This window comes from Pieris napi, chromosome 5 (assembly GCF_905475465.1).
Source record: "Pieris napi chromosome 5, ilPieNapi1.2, whole genome shotgun sequence".
NCBI classification, from domain to species: Eukaryota; Metazoa; Arthropoda; class Insecta; order Lepidoptera; family Pieridae; genus Pieris; species Pieris napi.
In genome coordinates this window covers 11,105,799-11,126,205 of record NC_062238.1, presented here as the reverse complement: position 1 = coordinate 11,126,205, position 20,407 = coordinate 11,105,799, and the positions used below count along the sequence as shown (strand labels likewise).

The 20,407-nt window shown below is 34.4% G+C and overlaps 1 protein-coding gene across 8 annotated transcripts in view; it reads left to right on the top strand.

Moving 5' to 3' along the window:
* Positions 1–20,407, top strand: part of LOC125049319 (rho GTPase-activating protein 21) — a 370,956-nt gene that overhangs the window by 98,532 nt on the left and 252,017 nt on the right. The gene's annotated exons all lie outside the window — the stretch shown is intronic.

The window sequence follows — 20,407 nt, the reverse complement described above, 5'->3', positions numbered from 1 at the left end:
ATGATATTTTTTACCATATTCTTGCAAATTAATTATTGTTATTATAAAAATATATTCACTATCCTTACAGTACTAAGCCAATACAATAAGGAAATTAAAAATAAAATATAATTTGAACTACAAAAGATACAAAATATCGCTACTGTCAACTCACTCTGCGAACACATAAAGATGTCGATAGTATCGAAGACAGCATTGGGCGCAACGTCTTTGTTAACCGGGGATCTGCGCAACAGACTGGTTTTGGCGTTTGGTATTAGGCAGGGGATATATATATTATGGGAGATATATATATATACAAATGACCCACTATTTTGTATCACTATCTCCCGGCCTATATCGCAAACAGCCTTGGCTCTCGTCGTCGCACATATCCCTTAAGTACAAAGAAACCTGGTTCTTGAAGAACACCACTCCCCGCAAGACTTTTGGTAGTAATTCAAATTGTAAGTCCCGTCTTGTTTCTAATACATTGTGCCCCATACTAATGTTAAAATTAAATTCTAAACCTGTCTCGAATATGTGACATTTCTCAATTGCATGCCGTGAGTCAATCGGGGAAGCATTTGCGCACAAGGCGCCATCATATATCATTGTTTGTGCATGACTCAAGAAGACTTTCGCATCGAATATCGTCGCATCATCGTTCTGATTAACGTTTGGTGATTCGTGATTCTTGTCGCCTACGGTGTCAAATATTGTGTTTTATTATTGTATTGTATTGTTTTGATTATTGTTAAATCTTGCCAAGACCATATGGTTCACATAAAGTTATCAGATCTCAAATAGCGGTTCTACAAATAACGTAGAGTTGTAACATGTCCAATTGATCATTTGTATTTATTGATTTAAATTATTTAAAAATCTTTCGCCTCTTGTCTAGTAGTGTGCGAGCCAGGGCTGTGCATTTTGCTCACTCAGGCTTTCTTAGTTTTATAAGCGTGGCGATTTCCTAAATCGTCGGAGTTACGTAGAGTATAGCCATACGTAGGCACTCTCTTCGACTGTTACATTCATTCGTTACAAGCAATTAATATGTCATTATTTCGCTTATATTCTATAGTTGTACGCGAGTGGTTAGTATAGAATAAAGCTAAAAATCCTCTATTATTTAAAGCACCCCGATGACCCAGGAACGTTACAAGTCGAGTTTTTTTTTTTAAAGACAATTCACACCATTTGACCTAGTCCCATGCTAAGCTGGTGAAGCTTGTATTATGGGTACTAGGCAACGGATATACATACATATTATAGATAGATATACATATAAATACATATTTAAACACCCAAGACCTAAGAACAACACCAAATGCTCATCACATCGATGTTCGCCTCAGCCGGGGATCGAACCCGGGACCCATGGATTCGCAGTCAGGGGTACTAACCACTAGACCAATGAGTCGTCAAAAGCATTGCTTACTAGATGAAATTATCGCCGCTGTAACAGCTAGTATATTATTATTAGATATTCAATGTTTCATGACTCTCAATGTTCTTATACGTATTTAGTATAACAACATTGAAAGTCTTCTTCTCACAATCAACAATAATATTTCAGCTTACACTCAAGTACCCTTTAATCAAGTAACGTATAAAATGACGTTTGTTAAAAAAAGTCGGTTCTCGGCGTCACGGTTAATTGCGGTCCAATAAGGAATGTCTATAAGAATACTGGTATTTGTCTAACACTATCATTGCTAATACTTTTAAAAAACAAGCATCTTCGAGGTCATGTACTAAAACTTAACACCGTAAAATTTTGATGCCTTTGAACTTCTTCCCAAGCAGGGTGGTGCCTGCGCTTTGACCTCTAAGACTTGCATCAAAATATTGCTGCTAGTGTGTTTACTGAATAATAATAACTATCCACCAATTTTCAGTCGTGCCTTTCTACTACCAACTTAATTCTCTTGTTAGGGTTTATTAAAGATTCGTAAACGGCTTCCACCATTTGTCTAAAAGGAAAATCTTGGGTGATTTATTTCTTACATTTTTCTATTTTTTTTTCTATTAAAACTTTAACGTATTTAAACTCGAATAAAAACCCGATCAACCAATGCTGAAAAGCACAGGAAACGAATCTAGTTATGTAAATAATGTTATTACATTATATATTTATTAATAGATTGAAAAAGCTTTTATTTAAACCTTAAGTACTCGCGGAAACCACAGATTTCTTTAATCTTTTTTATCCATGTAATATGTTAAGATACCTCTTATACTTCTTAGATACAGACTACATGTATATCCACGTGAAAAAGGATCATAATCTAATTAACACAGGTACTAAAGGGAGTCTCATTGATTAATTAAATTATTATTAAAAATGAAATATATCTATACTAACGCCTCTATAAAATGGATGCGGTCCGACACAAAGAACTTGTATTATTAAAACCTACTCGTCCTGACCCACATAAAGATCCCCAAAGTTCATTACCTAAGGTCGGCCCTTGGCCCAAATCAGCTGCCGGATTCCAAGACATGCGATGGAATTCTTTTGAATGCGATCCGAATTGTGAATAGAATGCGCCTTTTTGTATTAGTTTGTCTTCATTTAAAATCGATAAGAACTTTTAATCTTGGAATGTTTTTCTCTATACATACATAAATGTTTTATAAATCAGTGGCACTACATCGTTTTTAGGTTTGGGCCTCAGATTTTTGTATCTGTTTCATTATCATTTGACAATCTAATAGGTAAGAAGGTGATCAGCGTCCTGTGCCTGACACACGCCGTCCACCTTTCTAAGGCAAGCCGGTTTGCTCGCGATTTGCTTCTTCACCGTTCGAGCGAATGTTAAATGCACACGTAGAAACTAGAAAGACAGTCCAGTCCATTGGTGCACAGCCGGGAATCGAACCTACGACCTCAGGGATGAGAGTCGCACGCTGAAGCCATAAATCCAACACTGCTCTCTACATTCATTATTAAAGTTGTTTTTTAACTATTATTTATTTTTTCTCAAGCAAAGGTTAATGGCAATATTCATGCTCAAACATGACTTATACTCTAATACTAATAACATAAATAATATATTTCCAATTGTAATTGCATTAATGCAGCTTGTTATCAATATATATATATATATATATCACAATATTCAATTAGAAATTGACCTACTAAAGGGCTGTCATTCAACTTGTTCCATTGTTTGATTGGGCATTTGCCATTCAGTTTTGATCGATTACTTTACCGCCTATTACGAAAACTGCGTCTGCGTTTAAATTAATTTTAAGCTTTTCAATAGGATATTATGAAGTCACCGTCAGGTTTTGGTTAGCTTATTGTCCGGATTTTCGAAGATTTCTTGAAGATTTCTCTAAAGTCGGATTGTTGGTATCAGCTTTAGTTTTTGAGACATAAATAATTTTTCAAGAATTATTTATCAAGAAATACAACTTAACTTAAACTTCTTAAAATAAATCTTTTATAAGATTTTTTGCTTGGCTTAGTTCTTAGGTCGGTTTCTAATGCTCTAATAGACTGCCTACATGTGAGCATTTCAGTGACCTTAGTAAAGTTCCTCAATTAATTATTAGTATATAAATATTAAACATAACTAAAAACGTGAAAAAACAGCGCTAAACTACTCAACAAAAAAGTACAAGTGAAAGAAACAGAGGTTTATTGGTAAAATGTTAGCGGTTTCTTAAATGTAAATTTTGTCTGCGAAGCAGTTACTATATGTAAGTACCTGTATATGTATATTGTAACATATATGTAAGTACCTGTTCACGTGAGAAGCTTCGAAAGAAATCGTTAATCTGTCTAAAGACAACAACCGCCGCGCCGCCGTTCCACAACTGAGGCAGTTTCTGCCGCGGAACCACTATGTGGAACCAAATCGACTTAGGGTCCTAAGATAAGAGCGTACCAATTCTCAAAAGGCCGGCAACGCACTCGCGAGTCCTCTGGCATTGAGTGTCCATGGGCGGTATCACTTAACATCAGGTGGGCCTCCTGCCCGTTTGCCCTGTTCTTTAAAAAAACCTAATCTTTATTATTGAAATATTAAAAACAGAAAAATCTACTGTTATCCTGTATAATGTGTACATATTAAAGTTTATTACCGTATCACCTATATAAGGATCCTTAATGTATACAAATTGCGTGAGGTATCAGAATGGTCTTTTGTCTTGCATTTATTGCTGCGTCGGAGTGTCGTGCTAATGGCACGTTAGCACGAGACTAACGGTAGTGAATGAGGATTTTATCGCCATTTTGATTGCTACTTGCTGATTGTCACGATACAGTGCTAACAAAGGTAAGGATACACGTTTTGTGTGTTTATTATTTGAATGTTTGTAATGTATTACATAATAAATAAATATTGTATTATAAAAGATGATCTATTTTTTTGTTTGATGATAACCTTTCCCAACTACTTAAAATAAAGTATTGTTAGTCGGTTTAATATTTTAACTTTATACCCTACCTGTACTAACACATGGATCTCAAATTAGTGGAAAAGGGCGGGGCACAAGGCAATAGAAAAGCAAGAAAGTCCTAAACTTCTCCCCAAGCTACAATAAACGAAAAAGATGAAGACATCTTAAATAGTGGATATACCAAATTAAAGAAACAGCAGGTGGTACATGGCAGAGAGGAATGACGGGTCTTTGCCAAAAAAGGGCACACACATACCTAAAAGAAGATTGAAATAGAAACGTGTTTCATTATTATTATTAATAAGTAATCCATTCAATAATTGTTTGCTACATTTCTTAGTATAATTATCAGTTTTGTAAGTTAATACTAGAATATATTATTATATATTATTTGTAATATCCCTTTTAGGGTCAAAGCCTCCTCCAATTTTTCCATTTATATTGAGCAACATCTGTTCATCTTTTGTCCTTCTAAGCAACTCATTCCAGTAGAACCAGTTCATTTTGTCGTTTTAAGTGGCTATCTTCTATCTCCTCCCTAGATAATATCTATATTTTATGACCTGCTCGTTGCCAATTAATCCTTAAAAGTAAGCTTTGTTTTGTGACGATGCTTCTTTCGATTGCTGGAAACCATTCTTGATATTTCCTTGCTAAAAACCCACGTTGGTGGATGTTTTTAATTGCTTATTAAGCCAAACGATACATGTTTTTCCTTGAATCGAACGTAGTACTGTTTTACGCCAGTCAACAGTAATTATTCGTACAATGAAATACTTTTAGTGTGTATCGTGTCATGTTTTATAAATAATGTGAAAGTTAAAGCAATATCATTAATTATTTTATAAGCCAATTAAAATGCACATCACATCATTTACGAACATATACGCGACCGTAATTTAAAAACAATAAAACATTAATTAGTTCCCTTATCGACACTTGTTTATTGATATAATTGTTATGACATCAAAATAAAAAGTTGCATATTTAAACTATGGAACTATAGGTTCGATTTTTATCAAGTTTTATTTACAGAACTGTCAAGCGATTTTTTCAAGTTTTGTGATACAATCTCCGCGTTACTTTAAGATTCAGTAACGAAACATAAGGCTAACTTCCATACAACATAAATGTATTGAATTTTGACATAGGGAAGTCATGGTTTATGCTGAGTATCGTTGCTGAATCTCACCATTAGATCTGTATATATACTCAAATGTATTTGAAGTCCCTTATTCTAGAGGGATTGGGTGATTTGTAATATAAATAAACACCACCAGATCCAGTTTTAGTAAGTAAAGTACCTTTTTAGGAAAGAGAAATGATCTGATCTTCTCGGCAAATGATCTGATCGCGTGGTTGATATGGCTATAAGACTCTAATACCCTTGCTCCTACATTAATAATAAAGATTATGATATTACTACAGACTATCAAATATTCTATTAATTTGTAGTTAGATTAATATTCGCAAATCAAATAAACCACAGAACAGTTTTGAACTAATTTCACTTTGATGTTATTAAATTATAATGACAATGGCAGCTGATACCAGCGCCATTTTTTTGACATCTATATATCTATATAAGACAATAGTCTGTATTTCAATAGCAAGCAAGAGGCTAAATAAAACTTCTATTTGTTTCTCTGTAAATAAAGAATGCAATTTTATTTATCGAGTAGGTTACAAACTGATACAATCCTTACAAGACTAACACAATCTTACCTGTAAATAAAGAAACGACAATAAAAGTTCATTGTTATCACCTCTCGATGCATATAGCTTAACTAAGTATTAAATTAATTTACAAATAAGATTAAAATACAATTCAACAATCTCAGCATATTTGCCCTTTACATCTTTGACAATGTCAGCTAGCTTGACGTGACACGGCGCGGCTCACTCACGAACTAGCAGTGCGCGCGAATATTCAAATTAAAGAGATCATTCTCTTTACATCTCCCTCCTCCAGGATGAGAATTGCTCCAGTAATTCTCATGGTAGCCGTACATATTATTCAGCGTTATCCATCATTTATTCCACCGTCCATTCGAATAAGTTTTGTTATATGGTATAAGCTTGTATTAGTTTTTGTTCTGCCTGTGTTTATTTTGTATATTGTATTCGATATTTTGTCTGTTATTTCAAATGGGCCGATTCTTAAATTGTCCATTTTCTTCCTATTTAATTTGTTTCCGTTTTCAACATAGACCAGTTCTCCTATGTTGAATTCCCATTGTGTTCTGCCTTTATCAAATAATTTCTTATTTTATGCATGTGATCTAATTGATCTTTCAAGTGCTTGTTGTCTATTTTGAACCCATGTTTCTGTATCTAATGGTTGTCGTAATTCTTGTGGCAAAATACTGGTGACTTTTCCTTCTAATAGATATACTGGTGCAAAGCCTGTCACTGTGTGCTCGGTTTCATTATACTTATCTATACATTCTCTTGCAATTGACGTCCAGGATTTCTTTTCATTCTTCTGATTTATTTTGCACCTCATTTTGTTAACCAGTGTTTGGTTCAATCTTTCGTTGAGTCCGTTTGAAAATGGTGTATCTACCGCAGTAAATATTAGTTTTACATCATTATCTGTCAAAAATTCTTTGAATTCTTTTGAATTTAATCCTGGATACTGATCTGCTAGTAATATCTCAATGTTTTCCGTCTCCAGAACTTTTTTTACTAACTTGATGAAATCTGAAGCATTTTGCGTTTTTGATGTCAGAATGAACGCAAATCTTGTAAAATGATCAACTAACAAATGTAGGTATTTCTTTGTAGATCTTTGTCCTCCAAAGCCACCAATGGTATCTATCGACATTATCTGAAATGGTTTTTCGGCTGGTCCCAGATGTGACATTAATCCGTATTTATCCTGGCCTCTCGATTTATTTTTTATACAGGTTTCACAATTTTTGCATATTCTTTTAATGTTTCTCGTTAAATTCTTTGCTGTATAATAAGGACTGATTTTATTTATCATTTGGTTGATCCCTAAATGACACCATTCGGTGTGTGTTTCCTTTATTAATTTCACACTCGCTTCTTCAGATAATATAACTTTTTCTCTGTTTCGATCTTTTTTGTATAGTATCCCATTTCTTTCGATTATTTTGGTTTTCTTTTCCTTTATTTTCTCGTTTTTCTGCTGATCTGCCTTAATATCATCTATTGTTATCAGATTCACCATTTTTAAAATTTCTTCATCATTATCATTATCTTCCAATCCTTCTGTTATCTGCCCCTTCTTTTTTAAACCAACAAGACTGTTCTGGGTGGTATCGATTACCCTTATTTAAATACTGACAGGTTTTGCATGGTTTTTTTCCTAAACTGTATTTCTTATTGTCATCTTTTTCTTCCTTTTTTATTTTGAAGTTTTTATTATTTACCAAACTTTCACATTTACTTATTTCATGAAGCAATCTTGTTGAGGTTTCACACTTTTCAGGATCAATTCTGTTTCTAATAAATTCAGGTAAGCCGGCTGCTATAAGTGTGACCAGACTTTTCCCGCCAATATTTTCATCTTTGTTTTTTTATCTTTGTTTCAATTGTTTTTGATTTGTTGGATTTGTTTCCGTCCCGAATAGCAGAATAAGCAATAAAATATCAGATAAGTTGTCGAATAACAATAAATAAATTTATTAATTTTACGAATGCAAAAACCATATGGTGCCATCTGTTGATCAAACTACGCATCATTTTACGTCGAATTCGTGTCAGTTCAAGAAATTCCGATCTTGAGGTGAATGAGGAGATGCATAACCATGTTTTGATCCTGAACGGATTTGACGCTAGAGAGAAGATGCCTAATGTGTAAAACTGCCATTCTTCTTTCGCAATGACAAGCAATAAAACATTTCTGTATTTGCAAAAAAGTTGTATTAATGTAATACTTAACATTAATGAAATCCTAAAATAAGTTAAATTAAAGTAACAACGATATTATAAGGTTGTAGGGCGGTACGAAGTTAGCCAGGTCAGCTAGTATGTTTATAAAAACCGAAATATTTTTATGTTTGAAGTATACGACGAGTAAAAGCCATCTAAACTTGTTAAAAAAGTCTCACAACTCAGGTCTTCTTCCGCAAAAAGATTAATCCAATTTATTGAGTTCTTACTTAAGGGACCTTCTGTCATAGGTTATTACGTGATTTTGTAACGTTACAATATCTTATAGGGGCTATATCAATATTAAAAATCGTTTATGTTTTAAAAAAATGAGTTGGCATACGCACCGAGCAATGTAATATGTATTATTTGTGAGTTACATTGTTTTCATGCGATGGCAAATATTTGTTACCCCATGAGAGTTTATGTGATTTCATCGCTGTATTTATTTTAGAACTACTTTGATACTAAGTTTTTCAAGCTTAAATAAATTCTGGGAGCACTGTTGGCCTAGTGTGCGACTCTCATCCCTGAGGTCGTAGGTTCGATCCCCAGCTGTGCACCAATATACTTTCTTTCTATGTCTGCATTTAACATTCGCTCGAACGGTGAAGGAAAACATCGTGAGGAAACCGGCTTGCCTTAGACCCCAAAAAATCAACGGCGTGCGTCATGCATAGGAGACTTATCATCTACTTGCCAATTAGATTAACAAAGGATCATGAAAAAGATACAGAAACCTGAGGCCCAGACCTAATAAAAAGGTTGTAGCGCCACTGATTCTTTGATTTACACTACGAGTTCTACATTTGGAGCTATGTCTGCTAACAGTGTCTTAGAGTTTTGATGATCGGGCAGTCAAAAAAAGTCAGTGAGTGACAAAATTTTTATTTTATTAAATTCAGGCTTCTAGTTTTATCCACAACGAAGTTATAGGCGTCAAAAATGGCCTTAAAAGGAGGAAATGACCATGCCGTTTTTTGTTCGAGTGCGCTTACTTACAAATTCAATCTATCAATAATACAATTCTGATTTGTAGTTAATTTATGATTGATCACCACAGCCGATGCATAAATCGCCTAGTTTATTCACTGGCACAGATTATTACTAACAGTAGACGTAAAGACTAAGGATACTCGATACAGTCAATATAAACTATTCTAACGTCGTAAAGGCGTTATTAAAACGCAAATTTAATTTTAGCTAAATTTTAATAGTTACATAATTGTTTTTTTAAACCAACTGAAATCATAAAACTTTTTCGATACGTTCGAATGGTAATATGTTCCTGCAGACATAATAATCAGAAATTATGACGTAAATATTAAATTATAAAAATACAATTAATAATTATCAGTGCATAGTACATAGATGAGAGTTAGAAACGTTGCTTGGTTTTTAGTAGAAATTTTTAATTCTAAGATGTAAGTCATAATAGCCCAGTTAAAATATTTTTCAGGCGTTTCTCTGTAGATACGGTAGGTAAGGTCTTATTATTGCTACGAGTACAGATTACCGTACCGTAGAGTCGAACGTATGGCGAAACTCGTTTCATTTGGCTTTAAAAAAGGAATGATGTAATTTTTAAATTTAGTTCAAATTAAATTTGAGTTAGACGCCTCAACAAAAGTTTCTATCGACTGTATCGAGTATCTTAAGTCTTTGTCTCTGTTATGTAGGCACCACTCTTCATTGTTTAAGAAGGTAGTTGGAAGTAGTAGTATGCATTTCTCCCAAGCTCATTAAACTGTTTGATAATTATGAACTGGACGTTTTTAAACAACATCTCTACTGTTGATATTAATCTGTGCGTCATAAGATCAATGTTTATTGAGGGTTTATTGTATTTGAGAGTGCATTAGCCTTTTAATAGCTCATGTAAAAACAGTTACGCCTACGCAATGTTACCAGTTATTAATGTTATTCAGTTATAATGATCTGAAACGTATTACCGTAGGTCATAAGATTACATGCGCAGGAGTGGGTGAGACATGTATTATACCCAAATAACATAGTCAATAATTCTTTAACTCTTAAATGTTATGATCATAATATTTTTGGTTCACTGTTTAAAACGTAGCGTTTTAGTAGTGTCTGTTAGTTGTATGTTATAAAAATATAATTAAACGAACTAACAATATGTATGCCCCATATAAATAAAATAAAACAGTGGCGCTACAACCTCTTTAGGTCTGGGCCTCAGATTTCTGAATCTGTTTCATGATCATTTTTAAATCTAATAGGCAAGTAGGTGATCAGCCTCCAGTGCCTTCGACGTTTTCGGTCTAAGACATGTCGGTTTCCTCACGATGTTTTCCTTCACCGTTCGAGCGAATTTTAAATGCGCACATAGAAAGAAAATCCATTGGTGCGCAGCCGGGGATCGAACCTACGACCTCAGGGATGAGAGTCGCACGCTGAAGCCACTAGGCCAACACGGCTGTCTGCCACATATAATATTTAATTAATGTATTTTTATTGGAGATCTATACAGGCAAAGACGTGGGCAACACATAGTTATCTTGATAATTCATCATAACGTTTCCTCATTGTTTTGAAGTTACCAATCTAGACAATTTCCTAGTTAAATTAACTGCAAAACATCCCACGCAGTTCATTACTTAACGGTTATTCACTAAGTTCAAATATTATGTTTAACATGTTGTGAAATACATTATGGTTTTGATAATAACAATTAAAAAAAATAACATATATGGGTAGTTCTTATATAAGAGGTTTTTCGTCTATGGAGGAGACGGCCAAGGAGAAAAGTTGGAGTTTTTCCATTATATATATATATTATGACTTTTGGCCCGTTTATGTAACTACTCACGTAAGGGCAAGTTACTTAAAACATATTTTGTCACTTTTTAGAGGGCCAGGGTAAATACATCAGACAGGGTAGAGACATGAAGATCAGGGTAGATACGTATTTGACCAGGGGAGATAATTAGAAGCAATAAAACAAAGAATACAATTGAAATAATCAACTTTTATCAAAGATTGTTCTTGAAATTTATAATCAGGCAACATTTTTTATCATATTTATTATAAATCAGACTAAATGCGCCGTTTTTAGGCGTTTCTTTGAATGTCGACGGTTGTTGAATATTCTTTATTTGGTGCTTGTGATCTTATGAAGTTATTATTTGTTCAATGTCAAATGGAGTCTCGTTTTCGGACTCTGAATCGGGGCCGTAAATATCCTTGACTCGGAGACGAGATTTTTTATTAGACGACTATGTCATGGTACCAAGCTTAAAATGATCCCAATGTATATCTTCACTGCAAAAGCAGCTTAAAGACTTCATTTTCAATGTTGTCGGATCTTCAATGTTCCATGACACCTGATGGACGCGCAAAGTACCAGCAAAATGTCTTTATGTGTGTTTTACCACTAGCAAGCAAAGCGTCTTTGTCTGAAATATCTTTGTCATTTATAACGAAAACATTAATGCTAGGACAGTTTTTCTGAATAGCATCTGACAAATCCCTCAGACAGGCTATATCTTTATTATTATCTTTGCCACTAGCTACTAATAGGTCGGCTGATCTTTTGCAAACAGCACCAACACCATCTGGAACACCCTTACCGTGTCCAGCTTCATGGTAATTCCAGGTAAAGTCTCTAAGAGCTGGGTAAAATTTTATTAAATGAGTGACAAGAAAATAAAACATGTATTTGTTGCGATATTGTGTTACGGGTCCATCGCTCCAAAAAATAAGGATCTCTACTTCTCGTGGCAAGCTGTTCAAAATTGGCTGTAAGTATGTCCATATAGCTGGAAGCGAACATTGTCACATCGAACAATAGCATGTTGTCTTTACTTCACCTGAGGCCTCTTCTATCGTGTAAGTTACAACTGTGTGCAGACATCTGTTGACGAGCACCTCCAAAATGGAATGCTTGAGTTTCTTCTGCGTATTTTGTTTATAGTCACTAAGGTCCACGTGAATCACAGCTTTTCTTACTGTCAAATTTGTCTTATTAATTTTAAAAGCAGAATGTTGGTGGACTATATTCAGTTCATGGTGAAGAAAATACTCCAAGTTGTCTTCTAACTGCATAATCAAATCACGTAGATAAATCTGAATAACCTTTTTCAAATATTTAGTCACCTTTCTGAACTTATTCGTTTTAGGATCAGTTATATTGGTAGTCTTGGATTGCCACTTTCTGCAAAAAGTTTGATTACTTATATCAAATTCTTTGTATTGAAGTCCTTTATTTTTATAAATTATACGAAGAAGATTTAGATGGTTTAAAATTGATGTAACTTTGGCTTGGAATAGTGCCGTAAGAATCAGATCCATATTGGCGTGTGTAACACACAGACAATAAATAGGTGGCACAATGGGGACCCGTAACGGTTTTATGTTATAAATGCAGTTTTATAGTCCTTGAGAAACTAAAACATAAGGTGTAAAAAATTTTGTTCTACGACCAAAACTGACAAAGTTATGGGCAAAATACCAAACAAGATTTACTGACCGCGCGAACGAAAGCAATGACGTCACAATATCTCAACGCTTGCCGCTGAACCACAGCGCGCCCCGCGCTGTTTATTCTGTTCGCGATACTCGTCCAACACGGAGCGTAACGTCACCAGTTTATACCCAATCGATTAATAAGTGATTTGATTTGTTTAATATTAGAAGGTTTTATTATAATATAACAAATCAGTGGTAGAAATAAGGTAGACATCGGTTTTGAGCAAGCGCAATCCGATAATCTACCTAAATGGTATTTGATTATCTTAGTAATCATTTAAACTATACAAGCGCTGAAATTCGTGGTTGGAAACTTCAGAGGTAAGCAAATCTCATTGTCAACCTAATCAAAACAGCAGGATAATAAGTAGGTCAGGAATACAGGGTCGTATTCAGGCCCGGGAAAATTCCCAGTAAGGTTTATGGATATGAACATGTTACCGGGAATATTCTTCTCAATGTTTCTGGGTGCATTGCCAGTCGGAAATCTTATTGGGAGTTAGTTCCTAGTATTGTTAGTAGGCAACGGACGGCACATTGCTGGTGAGTAAGTAAGAAAAGTGCCCGACGAAATGATTAATTTTATTTCAATCTCATCGACTTGCGTATTGTTGTCGTCTAGTTTTGTCAGTGCAAATGAATATAAGAAACAAAGTAATCGGTAGGTATACTTTATTCGTTTACCTTGGATTGTTTGAACAAGCAATCCTAATGAGAATGAAATAATCTTCTGCTCAAGTCGGATGACTATAGATGACTGTAGCAAAGCAGAAGAAGCAACATTATCGCAAGCTGATTCACCATTATGGAGGGAACTAAGATACTGCAGAGTAACGGCGTCAAAAATTCACGAAACTGCAAACTGCAAGACTGATGGTGTTTTAGTTGAACAGATTTTCGGGGCATCCATACAGGAGACAGTCGCTATGGAAAGAGGAAAACGTCTTGTAAAAATATTCGCAAAGAGTTTTAAAAAAAAGGCGTAAAATACGTCTAGCGGTTTTCGCGTGAAAAGCGTTCAACAGACAGACAAGAAATTCAAAAACAATATTTTTGGTTTCTATTGCGTGTATGGAGCTCTCATAACTCGATTATTCAAAAAAATATTCAATGTATAGAATTCACTTTGGCTACAGTTTTATTACCTACAGATACATATTCCCCAAAGCGGGAATGTTCCGGCATTGGGAAATATTCCCGGGAACGGCACATTTCATTTAGTTGAGCCTCAGTACGACCCTGGGTTTTACCAGACTACTGAGGAAGGATTATTAGAAATTTCACTACTTACACTTTTTATCATTTATTTATTCATTGAAATACACCTAGTACGACCCTGTATTTTTCTTTAACATTCGTAAACAAGTTTTACTAAGATACTGTTTACCACATGAGTAATGTAAGGTGTACTGTCACCCCTCTTCATGACAGTACACCATTTTTTGCGCACTTTCAGGTCCCTTGGCACATTAAAAAAACAGTTTTTCAGGTGTACTAGTTGAAGTATTAGTACATTTCGGTACTATACAGTACTTATAATGCGGCATATTTTCACATAAAAACCACAAAACCACAACACGACCCGCGCAGATCGAGTGAACTTTAATAAATGAATGGCGAAGAGCGAGCGCGCGGTCCGTAGGGAAATCGTGACGTCACATGAGCATTTCGGCCGCGCCGCGGTTGGCTTGTACAAAATGTGTAATATCTTCGCAACCAATTTACCGATTTCAATGATTTAAAAAGTATTGTACCTAATCGAGTAAAAGGAACACCATTATATAGATAATATATGCATTTTCCGACTTGTTACGGGGACCCATTACTGTAGTAATCTTACCAGGGGAAAGACGTTTTCATAACATAATACATTATTTTGGTTTATCCAAGAAAGTTTTCAACTTATAATAAAGTAAGCTTTGACTATTACAGTATTACTAAATTAGGACAGGAATTGCAAATAAATAAAATGATAATTATAACTTTTATTACTTACCAGTGGAGAGACACAATGACCTTGCGAAACCATTGCATCGCACGTTCACGTCACAACAACTGACAAATGGCGTCGATCTAACCGCTTCTGGGCTTAGTATTGCTAACTACACGTTGTTAAATGTCAATGAGCGAGTTCGGGAATGTGGCCATCTTATATTTTATACTGTAGCAGGGGTGCGAATATTGCCAGGGTAGATACACAAAAAAAGCGGGACAACAATTAAGTTTAAAAAATTATTGAAAATAAGCAAATATTTTTCAATTTTTCTTTAATAATATTTAAGTATATTTAATTAAGTTTGTGGTAAACATAGTTTGGTTTAGCAAATAATACAAATATTGTATGTATTGTATGCTCGTTAAGCTAAAACCGGTAAGGGGACAGGCCAGGGTAGAGACTTTTTTAGACTATATAACGAGTTTTACAAAAATATGCTTTAATTAGACATTTGATTGTATTGTTATTTAATAAAGGACATTAAAGTGATGTGATTCATTGCACAAAATAGCAACGTATAGATTAAAAAAACACTTTTAAATAGATTGCCACCATAGTTACCTCTTATAAGAGAATCACCCATATATAGGAGTTTTTATTTGATTTTGTAGATAATTGACATGCATATTTTATTTAGTTTTATAGACATCGTATGTTATACATAAATAATTACCATTAATCTTTAATTTTTATTAAAGATTTAAGTTAGCGCCTGGTAGATAGTACCGGTGACCCCAGAGCTGCTTTCCTCGCTCAACGAATAAGTATCTTAATGCAGAGAAAAATGCCAGCGTTAAAGGTACACTGCCACAGGGACCAACATATTTAAATGTTTTTATTTTCTCATACATAACAATAAAGGATGTAATTTTTGTTTGAATCTTTTTTGCCATTTACGGTTGAAAATAGCACTTGCGATAACTACGTGTCGAAAGCTCAGTGTGAAAGCTTTGTAATTGAAAAATAGCTTATTACTACACCAATAAGCTATGCTAGAAGTAGAAAGTGTAATTCTCTCAGCAATTTATTGAACGTAATAGTACAGTCCAGTATAATATATATTTGGATATATAGCTGCGCTCATTTCTTAGTAGAAAGGAACAAAAACTCTGCCGTCACTTTTGGAAGTTATAGAATACTGCTGCTGTATGTTTAAAGTTTTTAAGTGATGTAAGTAAATACGCTTAGAAATTTAATACAACTTTATTATTTCTAAGATTTTTGAGGGGTTAACTCAATGGGGTCTGAGAGTCAAGGGTAATGTATCAGTTTACAAGGACTTGAACAATACAGCTTTGTTTTCATTTAGATTTTAACTAGAAACAGTTTTACGTAAGTGTTACTTAGGGAGCGTTCAAGTATTACGTCACGCAATTTTTGGAGATTATTGACCCCCCCCCCCCCCCCGTGTAACGCGCCGTAACGTTTTTCTGACCTTTCGTGACCACCTCGATACTCTTACCTCAATAACGCTTAATTCGCATCGTAACGTTTTAGAAAAGGGACCCCCCCCCCTCCAAAATTCGTTACGAACGCTCCCGAATTTTAAGATTAAGATTACATATAGTTAAATTAGAAAAAGCAACGCTTACCGAAGGAGTGCTTAAATACACCTTTAGCGCATTAGGAAAAAAATATAGGAGTAAATTTTTACGATGCGCGATTGGAAGTGAACATTAAAATGGACAAGCAAAACAAAATTCGAAAAGGGAAACGTCCCTCTAAAGTGCTCGAAGAAAATTATAACGCCAAAGAAATATAACTTCTAACGCGTGTACACATACGTTTTTTTTATAACACGGGGCAAACACGCAGGAAGCTTATCTGATGTTAAGTGATACAGTCGCCAATGGACACTCAATGCCATAATGTAAATTTAGTATATAATTGAAAAGTGTTCAGCGTTTAGCTTAAACAATTATTTAATCAAACATTAATTATTTTTGACGAACTGTTTAGATTAAAATAAACCACGTGAGCAAAGTGCCCTTAATAACCTGATTGACAAGAGACAGTGCACTGTTTCCATTGTCATGCGAGAAACGTTTATCTGAACATGGTTTTATGTTAATTGCCCTATTGTTCGAGATGTCAAAAGCTAAGGATATGTCCAGCAATTTAATATGTGTGTAATTGGTGAGTTTCAAGCCATTACGAAGAATAATATACATGCATTTATTACGCATAGTCGTAAGGTCAAGGATCATATATTTTACCGCAGTACTATATGTGTGTATCTAGAAGTATATATTTTATTTAAATTATGTAAAATTAGCGTTGCTTATATCGTTTTAAATAAAATATTGGTTGTTTGTAAAGTAGGTTTACGATCGAGATGTTTACGTGATAACGTCTTATTGGTGATATAAGTTTTTGGGAAGTAAGGAATTAATGAAGATAACATTTTTATCAAATTTTAAATTACATCTATCGTTTTATTCACACTTTTGATAATAAATTTCGGGTGTAAAATGACAAGTTTACTTATTCGACTATGATATACATTTTTCTTCATACATTCACGGAATGACTGGCAGCGCTCGAGATGAGACGGGAGATCGGTCCGTCTCTCTCTCGTTATACCTGCGATCGCGCTCGTGAGGTTTTGGTGTGACACAAGTTTCTGAATATGTCACCCGACTAAAACGATTTTAAAGACGTTATCACGTCAAAAATTAATCGCAAATATATGCTAAGCACAAAACTCTAAGACGGCTGAACCAAACTCTGAGTAAAGGTTTTATGAAGAACAATATTGGAAAAATATTACAATTTTATTTTAAATAAGTAGTATTACTACCTTAAGCAAACAGATATGTATGGGGGTAGCAAGTAAATGCTCCATATGTTAGTTTGTAGCTACTAAAAAAAGTAGGCTAAGTTAAAAAGCATATTAAGGCGAAACGAATTTCGCGCGGGTAGGAGACTGGTTAATAACGAATAAACACAAAAAATGTGGAACGTTTTAATAATTAATTCACCATTCGAATTGTCTGAAACTTGTAGAGTAATATATATTTCCGAAATATTTATGTCCCGTGTGAAATAGAAACAGTCCGTTACATAATATAGTAACCGATACAGCCATTCATATTCTTGTCGACAGATCTTCGTAAGAACTTAAATCAATCCTCAAGTTACAGTTAAGCTTCGTTTATGGCGAGGCTTAAATGCCAACAATAATTGTCACGTTTCGGTGAAATCGTAGGTCGTGTGAAATTCGTGTTTCTCCTTTAGTTTTGTATCATTTTAATCTGTTAGGCGGCTTGTAATTGAGTTGTCTCTTTGTTATTAATGTGTGGGTCTTGTTTGATGGTTTTCGCCTTTGCTATAGTATAATTGTAATTGAAAATGATCGCGTGCATATCCTTTTCAATTGTTTTTATCAAATAATCTACGGAGCAGCTATAAAAGGACGACCATGTTTTTGCATCGCCGGCCTTTAAGAGAATATGCTCTTTTTTAAAGTTTGGAGGTTGTATTTCCTAGCCAAGACCTCTACTGCCATATCGCCAGATAGAAAACAGGATTGCGGATGACTAAGCCATCGAGGTGGGGTGAATTAAAACTTGAATTTTCCTGGTATTTTTTTAAATAATTTTAGTATTTAGGCTCTTATTACGAGAGCTTTATATAAAATGTTTAGTATAATCGATAAATGCTAATAAAACTCCTCTGTATAAAAAAAATGTTAAAACAGACGCAGAATTGTCTGCGCCACTCTCTATTGTGTTGGACGTAAGAAATTGCAACTACTCCTAGAAAGATGACACATATTGTGTGAGGATTGCAGTGGCAACTAGTATCGTGGACTCTTGGTAGTCTGCTAACACGACCCCGAGTTTCCCCAGTAACAGTAAGTTGGAGGGGTTTAGTGGGTAGGGTTATTGTAAGTGCGGTACACTGTGCAGAATTACTTTCCCATCGGTAGGAAAACTAATACTTTTGGTAATTCTACACACCTATATATATAGCAATGGGTAAATTTGTTAAGCAAACATCAAGGTAATAACATCTCCAACGTTTTACTAGGATTATGGCAAGTGGTCAAAATACATTCGATATTTGGACGTGTCGTCTTAAACAAGGTGCACGCGATTTTATAATGAATTCGTTCCGTATGGGACGATTATGCAAATATCGGCTCTAGGCTCTCGTGTTCACGACATACTGCCATATAAAGACACAATTGAGTAGGTCATATGAGTCTCATATATTATAGACGTGTTAACATATGTTAACGTGAGACTGATTGCTTGTTTTATTAATCATTGTAATAATTGTTTTAAAATACTGCGTTGGTTGAATTTGAATTTAGAATTTTTTATTCTGAAATCTTGACATTCGAATTTTTCTACTGTAAGCGTTAAGAGTAGAAACAAGACTCGGGATTATGATATAATCAATCAAATATATTCTAATAGGCCGGCAACGCACTTGCGAGCCTTCTGGCAATTTTTAACCTTAGTTCTAAATTACAATACGTTGATTTCACGTTCTCCTGGAAAGTTATAGTTATTTGTGCAACCGAAAGAAATATGTGTATATAAATATGTATACACTTTAGTGCTTTATGAATGCTTTGAGGTGGTCACGGGGAAAGCAAAACACTTTCAAACTTCTTGATGGGGTCAAAAGGTAGCCAGATGGCTATCACTGGAGGTTAACTGCGATTTTGAACTTAAAAAATTGTGTTCCGAATTTAGTGACCGCATTCTCCATCTAGGAATTTAATCTAGACGTGCTACTATTGTGGTGGAATGCACATAGGAATATAGTAAAAAAAAAATCAAAATAAACTGTTTTAAAATGGAAATAAATATAGGTATGGAGAGAAAACGACGTTTGCAAGGACACATAGAAAATATATTATAATTTGAATTTTCCATTGAATATGTGAAACGTGAAAGCTAATTGAAAAGCTCGAATTAGAAATTTACATAGAAACGTGTGAAAATTCATTACTGAATAAATCATCTATGATTTCATTTATCATCAGTGAAACCTTGGCATTGAAATCTAGGTAGAAACTTTAATAGCCCAAGAACTCCTTGGCTTAGTGTTTAACTTATGGCGTATAGTAATTTGGGTCGGTATAGCGGGCTATACTTCTTCAAGTCAAGTCAAATCATTTATTTGGATTAGACCACCTAAAATGGCACTTTTGGACGTCAAATAAAATATTAAGATGATTCTACTTGCCCCTTCCAAAAGGTAGTTTCGTGTGGAGAAGAATGGGCAAGAAACTCCACACTTACTCTTTTAAAATAGGTTTTACATTTAGTATACATGAGTTAAATAATTATATGTGAAGGTACTCCAAAAATAAAACTACTATACTAAAATAGGCACAAAGTATTACTTACAAATTAAGCAATGCAGCGGATAGGTCAATTATTGTATTGTTAGTATACATGTTCCTCACATATTTACAAACATCGAAACCGTAGAATATTATAGATTAAAGTGTAATAAAAAAAAGAATAAAACAGTGTGTGAGATAAAAGTAAAATAATGACAGTTTGTAGTACGTATTATAAAATAAAAAAATATGTAAAATTAGATCAGCAACCAATTTGATTTTGTCTAGCCTCTTTGATTGTCCTATGGAGCTAGACCAGCATGTTT